The sequence below is a fragment of the Corvus moneduloides genome, chromosome 4, assembly GCF_009650955.1.
Source record: "Corvus moneduloides isolate bCorMon1 chromosome 4, bCorMon1.pri, whole genome shotgun sequence".
Taxonomy (NCBI): domain Eukaryota; kingdom Metazoa; phylum Chordata; class Aves; order Passeriformes; family Corvidae; genus Corvus; species Corvus moneduloides.
The window spans coordinates 48,828,190-48,841,839 of NC_045479.1; the positions used below are offsets into that span (position 1 = coordinate 48,828,190).

General features: G+C 37.1%; 1 protein-coding gene across 1 annotated transcript in view; it reads left to right on the forward strand.

Annotated features, from left to right (window-relative positions):
* The window catches only part of FOXP2 (forkhead box P2), a 415,537-nt gene that overhangs the window by 52,152 nt on the left and 349,735 nt on the right, over positions 1 to 13,650 (forward strand). The window contains exon 2 of the mRNA XM_032107078.1: positions 9,460 to 9,606. The gene's annotated coding sequence lies outside the window, so the exon portion shown is untranslated. The remainder of the gene's footprint in view (positions 1 to 9,459; positions 9,607 to 13,650) is intronic.

Sequence of the window (13,650 nt, forward strand, 5' to 3'; positions counted from 1 at the left end):
TTTTCACATCTTCCTAGATTGTCTTATTTTATTTAGATTTAAAGACTGGTATTTATAATAGATAATCCAAGTGTTGTGTGTCTTGGGAATTCAACATATGGATGAGGATATGGAAGGCATTAGTTATATGAGATTTGTTGACCAGCTTTTAATTCAGATTGTCATTTTTAACACACGGTGGTGCAGATGGTGGAGTTTTGACTGTCCGTCAGAGCCCAAATACCTTAGGGACAGCTGTTGCTGATAAATCATTTTACATGCTTTAGGTCAAGAGTCGTCAAACCTGTTACAGCACCTGCTTCTACATATGCAAATCTGTTGTTTTGTCATTTCATTAAACAAGGAAAAGTAGTGGTCTCTCTTGGCCATAAGTAAGCCTGGAACATATCCCGTACGAAATGAAATACAGCAAGAAGACAACTGTGGTTTCTGCAGTACAGCCATGGGATGCTGCTTCTGTTTGGGGGCTTTGTTTCTGGAAGACTGCCTGCAATTTGGAAGGAGGGTAGAAAGACAAGTACATGTTTGGAGGCAATAAGTAAAGAGAAGGTGTTTGCTGTCATTGACTGTAGGGTAGTTGTGAAGTTTGACATGCCCAGAAGCCAGCGGGTGCCATGTGGGGCTCCCCTACACTGCATACCTCTGTTTTCATCATCTGGTGAGCCTGCAGCATGATTTCCGGGCACTGGAGCATACAACATGTCTACTTCGGTTTGGAGCTGATTGATCCACAGCAGAACATGCTTGTGGGATCTTCCCTTGCTATAGAAGAACATAAATGATTGAAATGTTTTCTTAAGAAAGAAAAGATCATTTGTTTATGTACTTCAATGCCCAGCAAAAAAATTCCTGTCAAATGGCAGCACACTGCAAGAACTGGGGGTTTACTGCACAAGGTTATGCCTGGGCTTTGGAAACTTCTAAGATGTTTATATTTGTTTAATTTATCAGGTATGTAGAGAGAGATTAAATCATGAGGAGGAAACTTCTTTGTTTATTGCACTTCACAAGTAGGGCTGTGGCATGTAATAGAAATGGCACTTAGGGATTGTTTTTTTTAAGCAAACTGACAGAAGATTTTATCCTGCACTGCCATAGATTGCTGTGGGGGAGAAAGGGAAATAGTAAAATTGATGAAGAAATGTTGCATGCTGTCATTTTAGATTATGTTATTTTGCCATGAATTTGCTGCTAATTTTTTTAAAGATACTGTAAAATTCTGCTGTTGCAGAAAGCACCACAGTAGCGCTGTAGTCTGCTAATTATTTCATTCCACAGCTAGTTTGTCAACAGTGTTTTAATCAAGCCACCAGCAAAAATGCTTTTTGAACAATTTGTGGAGAAAAAATAATACCTCCCTGACCTTTCAACCTTGTCAGCTGAGTTTCCCCATTCTCACACTAGGCATTATTTTTGCAAAGGTTGGAATTTTAACTCTTCAGTGAACCAGATATCATTTTTATTGGGATATTAATTCTGGTAGGTGCTAATCTCATCAAGATTTGCAGACATTTTCCTTCATAGGCCATTCTGATTTGTAGCTTTTTTTTTTCACAGCAGTATTAAATACCAAACCTCTCTGATATGGAAGTTCATTAGAGATATGTCTTTGATGGCAGCCCTTTCAGGGCTTCAGTTTCAAATACCTTGATGTAAAGCTTAAGAAGCCATTGTGTTGTAAGCCCTCCTTGATGTGTCTTATTTAGATCTGCATAGTAAATCAAGGAAAGTAAATAACAAGGCAGCAGATGGAAGCATGGAGATAAGGCCAGTGAACAATTGTATTTGTATTTTGTTATGATGTTGACAGGAGTTAAAATTCACTAATCTAGTTCAACTGATCTGCATTTCAAAGAAATCTCATTTAGCAGCAACTTGAAGGTTTGGAGGATAAAGTTCTTTTATTGCAGCTTTTATTGCATTCTTTGCTAATTTATCTGGTCAAGATTTAGCCTTGCTTACTTAAAGCAGCAAGCATGTTACAAGGAGTCTTAAATACTACGAAAGCATTAATGTCTAGACTATGAACTGAAGGTAATTACATATCCAGCAGTGAATAGGCTACATTTAGGAAATACTGTTGTCCACATGGAATTGGAAGAGAAATGCAGATAAGGTGTTTTCTCCCATTTTCTCTAAGGTTTGGTTTTTTGTTTTTTTTTTAATTATTAATTTTAATCATGTGGAAAATTAATATAAAAGCAAATGTAAAATTACTAAATATAAACCTCAGAATTTCTTGAACTGTGAGTTCCATCATACCATACTTTGCTGCTCTGTTTACAAATTGATAGCTCATATTAAGGTTTCATTTAATGATTGCCCTTCTGTATCTATTAAACAAAACTATTAAAAAATGGACAATAATTTAACAGAATGATGGACCACAATTATTTTATGTGTGCTTTAAATGGTGTAGACGATGTATATGTAAGTTAGGTACTTCATATTAGATACAGTGCAGCCATGTCATTTGGAAAAAAAAATGTGATAAACTGTAAGAATTAAATATCGTTAAAATGAAAAGGGATAGAAAGCAGAATTTAGGGTTTCCTTTTGCAAATGTAAAAAAGTTGTTTAATCTTAAGGCCAAAAACTAGACTTTTACTTTGATTTAGTTTTCAGTTTATAATAAAAATACTAACAATGGACTATTTAGGGTATTGAACACAAGTGTGTCCATACCTCTGTACAGATGTAATGATAATAAACCAAAGCATGCCAGGCTGGTGTACATCCACTCTAATAATGGGCCCCAGTTCTCTAAGACATGTAAATCATACCCAGCAGCTGCTATGTGTTAATGCTGTAGTCCTTGCTGCCCTTCTGCAGCCTGTCCTTGTCACAGAGCCTACACCTGTGCCCTGAGGACTGCACTTCCATCTCATTTGCAGTGTGGGTCTTTGCACTTCTTTGTAGTGTGTCTTTGTAGGCTCGAGAGGAGTAGAGGGGGAGGCAGCTGGGGATGAGGGTGCTTGCTAGGATGCAGTGATATCTGATAGCTTTTGACTGCTGGACTCCATAGGCTAATCAGATCATGGGGTGGTAAATGCTTCTTTAGTTGTAGTGCTGGCTTAAACATCTTTTGGTTCCTTCTCCTCATTGCTGTACCTCTAAAAATGTTTGCACAGTGTTTTGTGGGTCTGGTGGACTCCATAAATTTGAAAGCAGCTTTTATTTAGCCCGTTTACTTTTAATCTAGATTAGTTTCCCGGTATGGCTGACCATGTATCTCCATGCATACTTTCCGTGGCACAGCTCAGTGGCCAGTGCTGGGAAGGGTGAGGTAGTACTGGTCCTGCCTCTGCCACTGGAAAAAATGTTTGTCAGTCTACACCCCAAGACACACAGGCTGAGCTTCCACAGCAGACCAAGCCATGCCACATCACAATTGTGTGATCCCACCTTATCCATGTTATGTCTCCTCACTCCTCTCTTACCCTAGCAAGGATGACCATGTTTTGGTCAAAAGTTGATCAGTTGTTTTGCAGGACTGTTTTAAAGTCAGTACAAGAGAGGAGTGAGAGTCTGCAGGTGGAGCTGTAGAAGGTTAGGGAAGTTAGGGCTGCTTTGGCTCCGGATTAGAGTGTTTTAAGTCATTGTGCTGCAGCAGTCTCAGGAAATTTTACTGTTAACCTCCAGACCATTGTATGCTCTGTATGTGTGAAATGAAGTAGACACTACAAATAACAGTTATTCAAAAAAGAGATTTGCACTGCTTTGTGAGAGAAATATATACCAGCCAATATAATGATGACAATAAAATAAATTGAACTTTCCTAGAAAACTCCACAGTGTAAATGAACATTTATTTACATCCCAATCTGCTAAAGTTCAGAAGAAAAATTTTGAATTTAAATATATCCCAAGGATGTCATCCTATTTACAGCACCCAGAAGCAAACAGGTCCACGAGATCAAGCACAGGCATGTTCACATTTTTAGTTAAACTCTACCTTCTTCTGCCTAATAATGTAAATCATCCCCTCAAATAAACATATGCTCCTATTGTCTGGCCTGCCACAGTCTCCAGAGTTTCACCACTCGTAATCTGTTTTTAAAGCCTCATGCCCTTGTACTTTTGGCTTCAGCATCATTGACTCTCGCTCCATCCCGCCTAAGCCCATCCCGCGTTCTGACGTTGCCTAAGGTGACAAGGATGGATCCCGGCTGTCACTGAGTGCTCGCCTCTTGTCTTCCTGTCCCTGCTGGCTCCATGCACATGTTGTGTTCCTCACAGAGCTGCATAAGGGGACAGTGTTTTCAGCAAAAAGGATAGTGGGAGAGAAGATAAAGGGAAAAAGGAGAAATAGAGGGGAAAAAAAGCCAAATGAAATTTTACAGAATTTCTCACATCTGTCTCTCTGCAGAAACCTTTTACACCCTGCCAGTAATACAGGAGTGCTGCAGCATAGTAACAATACTGGACATGATTGAGTAATCTTCTCTCAAGTGATGGGGATCCAAACTAGTTAGCAATGAGGTGGATTAAAAACCAAACTTGAATTCCTGCTACCATCACATTGGTGTTGGTATTGATTGCATAACCCTGATGGGCTGAATTGTGTGGGATGCTCCTTGTCTGGAATCACACTGAACTGCTCAGCATTTATTTCTTCAGCTCCTGCTGCACGTCCCTGTGCTGAATGACAGCCTAATGTTAGAAGGAGAAAGGCAGATAGAGCTGGAAGGAATGTGGGGGAAAGGAGGTGGCACCTTTCCCACTGGAGTAAATATTCCCAGACATATTTGCCACAAGAAGTACTATACAAATTTACCACTATTTATTTAACCTTCCCAAGCTTGGATCTTGGTTTAACAGCAGTTTACCATGTATTACGTGAGTTTGTCCCAAATCCAGCATTATATCTTAGTTGGTGGATTGCCTAGTAGAGCTAGTTAGCCTGTGTCTTCTCTCATCCGTCTTGTGTATATCATTTCCTTTGGGGTGGTGGACATGTAGTCATGCAAGGAATATTTAGGCGTAAGTCTTTCTTTTGTTTTCATGCTGTTCTGTCCTCTCACAATTCAGTTTAAGGTTGTATTTCTAGTCAATATATTTTAAATAAATACTGACTAAATCTGCAAGAGAAATGAGGAATATTTATCTAACTCTTAATCCAAATCCAGAAGATTTGAGGAACTTGGTATACAACTGATGAGAGGAATAGATTTTAAAATATTACAAATTTTAGCGTGTCTTTTCAGGTCCTGCAGGAGATCTGTATAAAAACAAAAGGAAGATTATTGATTATCTTTGTGGCACTAATGCGTACAGAAAGACTGTTTTACCTGTTGATAGGTAATTTGTCCTGGCTTTCTCTTCTTATTATGTAGGAGAAGGGAAGTAGTGCCAACTCTGATGTTTTCTGAAGCATTTTTTTTTTTGATCGTAGCATAATAAGGTTTCTTAAATTGCAGACAAACCAAAAAACTTTATTCTGTTCAATAGCACAGCATTTAGAGAAGTTTGCGATATAACACCTTTATTGCGTTAATTATTTACATCATGGTTGATCTCTTGTTTACTCATTCTCTTGTTTCCAGATTAGGACAGTGATACCACAGATCATCTGGAAGGGACTTTTAGCACAGATTTATTTATGTCTTTTGTCACTGTTTTAATACATCTTTCTTAACAATATTTTTGGCATTTATTAACAAAGCAGTAATTATTTTCGTGAGTTTATGTTTTTTGAGGTAAGATTTCTGGGTAAAGGCTTTTAGATAAACATGGTTCTAAAGATACAGGATTGTAATACTACATTAGGCAGTCTATACAAATGAGAGTAAATATTGTTCAATCTTAAACCAAACCAGACTCAAAACTCCAATCCAGTCCTTGATTTTATATGCTATGATATCAGGCCACATTCTATTCTAGTTTTTTACTTAGTTACACCGAATAGTCTGTAGGTACTGAAAGTAAAATTAATAGGATGCTTGTCTACAAAAACTGAATTTTATATCATATTAATCCCAAAAGAGTTAAGAAACTTCCTTGTATAGTCCTCAAATACTTTTTCTATAACGCATTTTTCTTTAGCAAACTCTAAAAACACATGACAGTCAAGAGATAAAGTATTTTATCAGTGCTTATTTGGGATGGCTTTGTAAGGCAGCTGTATATTTATGAATTGCCAAAAAGGTCCTGTAACTGTTATGCTAATAAGATCATGTTATGATGCATAGCTTTTTACTTTGTGTCTTAGATAATGTGTGGGAATGGTGTGAGCTTGCACGTAAGTGTAGCTTTTAATATCCCAAATTAATATGTGTGTACTCTGAAATATATTCGTGTCTTTAAAATTGCAGATTAGTTGCATCACTGTGCTGTTCCAGAATTAAAAAAAATAAGCTAAGAAATTCTTCATGTAAAAACTTCTTCATGTATCTTTGATGTAAGTGGATTTCTACCAGGGTATAATTGAATTAAGGAATATATGGAATAAATTTTTAAAGCAGGCATGAATGCTTATTTAACCTTCAAGTGAAATTATATAAAAAATGGTTGAGAATAATGCATTCTTAGTTAACATGATTTTTTTGGGGTTGCTATTGGTTTCTGATACTTGCAAGTGAGATAAATGCGTATCAACTTCTCCCCCTTTATGTGCACTTGTTTGAGAGAGTCAAGACGATATTCATGGGAAGACTTTGTAAACTCGTTAATAGTAACTTGAAGCCACATGTGGAAAGAGTAAAAATCAAGGCTTTTATTTGACAGCCATTAGGTACCCACTTGTTCTCATGTAGTTCTTTCTCAGTGTTTAAGTAGTGGTGATGATAATTCTGAATTGTTATTGCTACTATCAAATTGTTTTCAATAGGTTTATCCTGCAATAGTATTTTACCTTCTCTAGTATACCTGGAACCCATGTCTCTAAATTTTGCCATTTTTCTAGAAGCTTGTCTTTGCTCATATATCAATGCTAAGACATTTGGTTCTTGTTTGGTACAGCTTGCTCTTATTTATAGTTAGTATCGAAGTGATGTGAAGGATATCAAACAGACCTTGAATACCTTTTGAGCTGTCTGGTTATATTCCTACCCTTAATGTTCTAAACAGAAAAGCTGGACAAATAATAGAAGGGAGAGGTAGCCTAAAATGTTGCTATAGGCCAGTGGTACATGAGTCTTTGATCATTAGCATGCTGTACAGTGAATTTCTTTTCATCCTCAGTGTAGCCATTTAAGCTGCAGAAGCAAATAGAACAGCAAACATTGTAGCAGCTTCTTCTTTCTCAGAGAGGGGAATAGATTGAACAGTAAACATACTTTGATCCAGTATTTCAAACTGCCCAAAAAAAGTGTAAGCTATTCAAATTCTCACTGTAGGGTCTAAAAAGAGCGTTAATGAATAGGTATGTGTGTAGATATACCAGAAAATGTCTGGGTTTTGGGTGAAATTTGAGGGTATTAATTCATGCATCTTGTGAAAAGGATTTTGGTTGCATACTGATGTCTGAACAAAGTTATTTCTGTCCTGCTATGTTTTTTTGTGCTAGTACAGGCTGCTTCTTCATATAATGTGCCAATGCACAGCTCTACATATAGGGATACTTGGTTCACAGACACAAAGATCTGTATCTAGTAAGACAGCAGAAAGGACTGTTCATATTCCTTTGGTACACCTGGTAGGTATGGAAAGAATTAATTAACATACTTTTGCTCAAAAGTGTGACACGCCAGTCAATGACAGCAAAAAGTGTTTGTTCCTGATGACAGTCATTCACTTTCTGCTGGTTCAGAAGGCTTCCCTGAAGGAATTTTAATTGATCTGCACTTGCCCAAAATAAATCAGAAACACTGCTGTATCCTAGAGATTAAAGGAAAAGAGAAGATATTGGAATACAGATTATATGATTTTTAAGGTTTACTTTGAGATGAAACTTGGGAAATGGAGATGCTGACCTGCATTTATATAAGTGTTGAACTGAGTGGGAGCACATGGATGAAGTTAGACTCAAACCCGTGAGACCAGGGAACAACTTGAGAAGCAGAACCTTGCTTTGTAGCCCTCTGTCCTGGCTGCTTTGGGACTGTGGACCGGGGAGAGGAAGGCTACTGCTGCTTTACAGTAAGACTTTGCTACCTCATTTGGTTTTATTTTATTTTTTCAGTGGTGATGGTGTTTTGGAAAAATCAATCAAATTTATTAAGCATATAGTAAAGTACAGAGAACCATGGGATTTTCTTCGGTGTTCAAAAGGATCTAGCCTGTACTTCAAGTGCAACTAAGACTAGACTCCCTGTGTACCTAATGCAGTAATTCTCGTTCTTGAGTGGTGAATAGATCAGTGTAAAATGGATATAAAATTTGTTGAATTAGCACTAACATAAGTGAATTTAGAAGGAGATCCTGGTTCAGACCAATGTTTCTCTTAAGCTGTCATCTACCTCCAGTGGTGACTGTTTTCCAAGGATACCTCCATCTTCCTCTTGACTTATGAAACTTCCTTGCATAAATAGCATCCTTGGGAAGAAGTTCACAGTTCTGTCACACAATTTGGGGAAAAGAAACTCCCATTTTTCTTTTGAACTTGGCTTTTATTAGGCAGTTCTTGAGTTCAAAGGATAGGGAGCATACAATGTCTGTGCAGTCTTTTCATCTTTAGAATTTTTTTGTTTTCTATCGTGCCCTTCCTTAAGTCAGCTTTTTTCCAGTCTGGATATTGGTGGCGTACTGAATTGTTCTTCATATATGGAAACTATTTTAAGCCTTTGATCGTGTATGTTTTTTTCTCTGAACCTTTGCTAATTAGTTGTGTTGTTCTGTGCTGGACAAGAGAGTGGAGCATGCTTTTCAAGATAGGAATTAATACAGTGGCAAATGACATGTTACGCTTTGTCCTTTATTCCTTTCTCAATAATTTTTAACATTCAGTTTATAGATTTGACTCTGATGGAGTGGTGAGTTTTAAGTTTCCATGAAGAAATTTCAATGAGACCTATCTATCATAAACCCCAGGTCTCACTTTCTGAGCGGTAAGATGTAGTGCAGTAGAGAGTTGTTTTGTTTAACAGAAGATTCAGATTAGAATGTTTATCAATATTGGCTAGCCAAGATGGTTTCTAGTGAGACTGTGCTCAACAAATTGTGATTGCCTGCTTGAACCCAGCCAGAAGTATTTACAGTGTCTTTGTGGTACAAAATAAATAATCGATAATGTGAAACCATCTTTTAACTTGTACACTTGCTTTTTCAAAGTAATACAATCTTGTTATTATGAATCTCAGAAGTGAAGCAAGTGACTGCTCTAGGAGTAGTGACTACTTCATGTGTCTCATACAAGGAAAGAAAGATGTGAAGTGTGTGGGATTCTTTCCTCAGTGTGCAGTACATATGTGTAAGGATGACACTGACGTGTGTGTTTTGAAGAGATGGTTGTAATACCTTGCTATAAAACGCAATATGGACGCTTGCACTTACTGTGTTCCTTTCCCTTTTTACCCTTAGATAACTTCAAGTGAAAGTTAAGGACCTTTTGTCCTTATCTGCTGTAGACGTGACAGACACTTTTGGAAGGAGGACCAGTTTGAGCAAAAAGGAAAAGACCATCCCTTCCCACAGCACAGCATAGTGACAAAGTGACTCTGAAGAGATGTAAGTGATTTATAACTGAACTGTGGCTATATTTCTGCTGTGGATTTATACGCCCTGTGGGAGGAATACAGTACCCATCACTGAAACGTATTGCTTATAGATGTAAAATATGGTTTAGGAAAAAAATTTGTGGACCATGCAGAAAATACATACCCTTTTGATGTTAGTGTGATGTTAGTGTGATGGTAAGCTTTTTGATGTTAGTGTGATGGTAAGCTATGCTACAATTTTTTTTTTCCAAATGGCAATAGTTAATGGGAATGAAGTGCTGTAAGAGTCAAAAACCTGTTTTTCTACCATTTTCTACTCATCTAGACATTGGTTAATTTATATACATAGAAACTAAGCAGCTGTATCTCAGTCATTCTGGATTCTGCTTTCCCTCAGGAGAGAAGCAGGCATCTCCAGAGGCCAATCCAGCTCATTCTGAAAGCAATGCCTGAGTAATGCGCTTACACGCTGAGTAGCTTGTGTTGACTGCTTAGCTTTAGCCTAAATGTTCAATGAACACTTCAACCTGGCACGTCTGTGTAAGATGCAGTGCCAGCTTCTTTTCTCCTCCCCACATTGTCATTCTCCCTCACTCAGCAAGTGTAGCTGTTGATAAATTTGGAGAATGGATCAGACTGAAAATAGCTAATTATTTATTTGGTTTTGTTTTCAGTTGGGTTTATCTCAGCCTTCTTCCATATGGCTGTCCAAGGGCTGTCACTGGTACAAAGGGTGATGGGGGTGGGAATTAGCAGCTAAAAGTGTGGGGGAGCACATGACAGCAGCTGTGCTGGTTTCTGCAGCTTAAATTCCTTGGTGAGCTATAGTCTCAGACCTTATAGATATTTTTAGTGCATTGCCATTTATAAGAGTTAAAAAATGTGTGTGAGGCACCCTTACTTATTATCTAATGGGGAACTACTGTTTTGTTGTGCATTTCATACTGTGATAGAGCAGTCTTTTGTGTCCTTTGTAAGTTAAAATTCAGGTCTCCAAAACCAGTAAATGGTCATAAGTGGCTAGAAAGTAAGCAGGTGTTCTATTGTGATTTATAGTGCAGGCATGACAGTGTATAATTCATATATACATACATAATTTCTGAATTCTGAAGATGCTAGCCTAATTTTGTATAGCACCAAACATGATATGTAGGTTGGGTGATAGTGGTTGGACTAATTTAGGCACAAGATCCTTGTCTCCTGAACAGTGAAATACTGAATAACATTTCATTCTCACAGTAAATACCTGATGGGGGGGTGTAAAGAAGACAGAGCTAGACTTCTCTCATTGCCACCTGGTGACGGGATGAGAGGCAGTGGGTACAAACTGCATACAGATTATTAAGTTATGTTTCCATTGAAACATAATATAAAAAACTTCCTTATCTTGAGGATGGTCAAACACTGGAGAGGCTTGCCCAAAGAGGTTGTAGAATCCCCATCTATGGAGATGCTCAAAACCCAAAGGGACAAGCAGCCTCCTGCATCTGACCCTTCTTGATCAGAAGTTTAGTTTCGATGAGCTTCTGAGGTCCCTTCCAATTTCAGCTATTCTATGATTTTGGGGATATTTATAGGTAAGCAAAATCAGAAATATTCTGCTATTTTGTTTTATGATATTAATTTTTTAAAAAAAATTTCTATTTTAAGTATTTAGTTCAGTTTAGTATTTTCCTTAAGTTTTGGCTAAAATGAGACGTGGCAGAATTTGCAAGCTTTCTAAAATGTGTTAAATTATATTTAAAGACTTGTGATTATAACTATGAAAATCACATTGAAGTCTGTGAAATTATCTTCTAGCTTTGAATTAACACCAGGTTTCACGTGATGTGAACAGTCACATGATGGGGACTTAAGATGTTTAAAAATAGCATCTTTTTCACTTGATCCATGGCAAGAAAGATACATTTTTAGTATCATTTTGTGCTTGGGAAAAAAAAAAAAGACATAACTAGGAACAAAGCCTTGCAGGCAAGCTCCATTAATCCGCAATAGAAATAGCTGTCTTCCTGAAGTGTTTTTAGAGATCAATGAGACCTATAAAGTGACTTAAGAATTTCATTATAAGCTCTGTTTTCAGTTACTTGCAAATGGCCATTCTGAGGCAATCCATAATTCAAGAGGATGCCAAGGCAAACATGTAAAACCTCGGCAAACGTACAGTGAGACTTCACAACATAGCCTTCTATCTTCTATGAATGTGTGATTGAGGGGCTTCCTTGTGTTTTGAAATACTTAGGAGAAAGGGACTCTCTTCAAGTGCCAGCTTTCTTGAATTTTAACTTCAATTAATTTGGCAGACATTTTCTGCCCACAGTTTTGCTATAGTTTGAATGTCTTTGCAAAAGTTTCTGTGAGATGGGTGTATCATTCCTGAAAATGGAAAATAAAACGGACTAAAAAAAGGTCTGTGACCTCTTCTTTGCTTTTGAGCATGGACTTGGAATTTGAAAGGGAAGCTTTAATGGGTTATAAGATGTGTCTTTTGCCATGCCTCTGAATGTCTGTCCTTCTTGCGCTGAATTATAAGCTTTTGAAAACTGCTGCTTACTCATACTCAGAAGAGGCATATTACTTTGTCAGCATATTCTGAAAATATTCCCTGTATATTCTTAATCTTCTAGAAATGACTGAGTCTGTCCTGGCTTGGAGATCAAACACTGTATGACATTTCAAATTTACAGATCCCCTGCTATTTTCACAAGAGGGTCTTGTTTTTTGAATTTTTCTGGGACAGAGTATTTTGATTCTTACACTTGTTGGTAATTCTGGTTTTCTGCATTTTATGCTTAATTTTCCCAAATGCTATTTGAGAAGGGTGTCAAAAGTGGGATTAATTTCCCATGATGTTAGCCATCTAAAAATATAGGTAGTATAAATCTGAGCTGGTCACCATAGGCTTCTTTAGTCAGTGAAGAGAGATGGAGACTTCCAGGGGAGGATTCCCATAGACTCTTTTTATTTCTGTCTTTAGATGAGACAGTTCTTTCTTTAGAGATGCCTGTTTCTTGTCACTGGCAATAAAAGCAACCTAAGGTGACTGGCACAAATTTAGACTTTTAATTTTTGTATTAAACATTAAGACAGATAAATTCCATCTCATGTGACATAATTTGAGACTTAAGAGGCAGAAATGTTATCACTGACATTGACAAGAGCATCCTGCTCTCGCAGTAGTAAACAAAATTATTTAAAAAATTATTACGGTTATGGTGATACGTACAATTTTATTAAAAGGACATTTTCCATATCTCTTAGATATTGTGTGTTACCATTAAAGCAATGCACTTCAAGCCCCATTTTAATATTAAATATGAAGTATCGATAGATTGTGGGTGTTTTCTTACATTTGGGTTCTAGGTTAAGAAATGCAAATGTTTTAACTCTGTCATTACTTGATTTCTAATAAGGTAGTAAAACAGATGTATCATGAAATTCTGGCATTGTTGCCTTTTAGCTTGCAACAGAAGATTGAAAAAATCTGGTGCTAATATAACAGACAAAATTGCACTTCTAGTTGATTTAAGAGCAAGAATTTAGGTGGCTTTCCAATTTGAAACAATTTGCTCTACTATCAACTAATTGATAATGTGTTCTATTAAATGAGATTGTGATGAAATGCTGTTTTCCATTTGTATTGAAGTATTTTAGATTTCCTTAGTAATTTAAACTGTTGTCTATACTTGAGTAATGGCAACTACATTGGCTAACCCAGTATAATAGCATAGCACCTCCTTCAGTCCCACTTTTCGTGGGTATGGGCTGTATGTGGGGAGGACTTTCTTGCCATGGAATAGTTGAAAGTGTCTAAAAGGCATTAGAAGTGATGTATGCTAGCTCTCTTTGCTTTTTAGCTAAAATGTAGGCACATGACATAGAAACTGTGGTGTAATTTATTATTAGATGTCTTTTTGTGTCTAATTGCCATGTATTTGAATTATTACCTTGGAGGGCTAGACTTACCTAGACTTATCTCATACATGTTTTTAACATCACTGTGATGAGACTATGGACAAGAGTTGAATATGCTTCAAAGATGGTCTCAGTTATAATT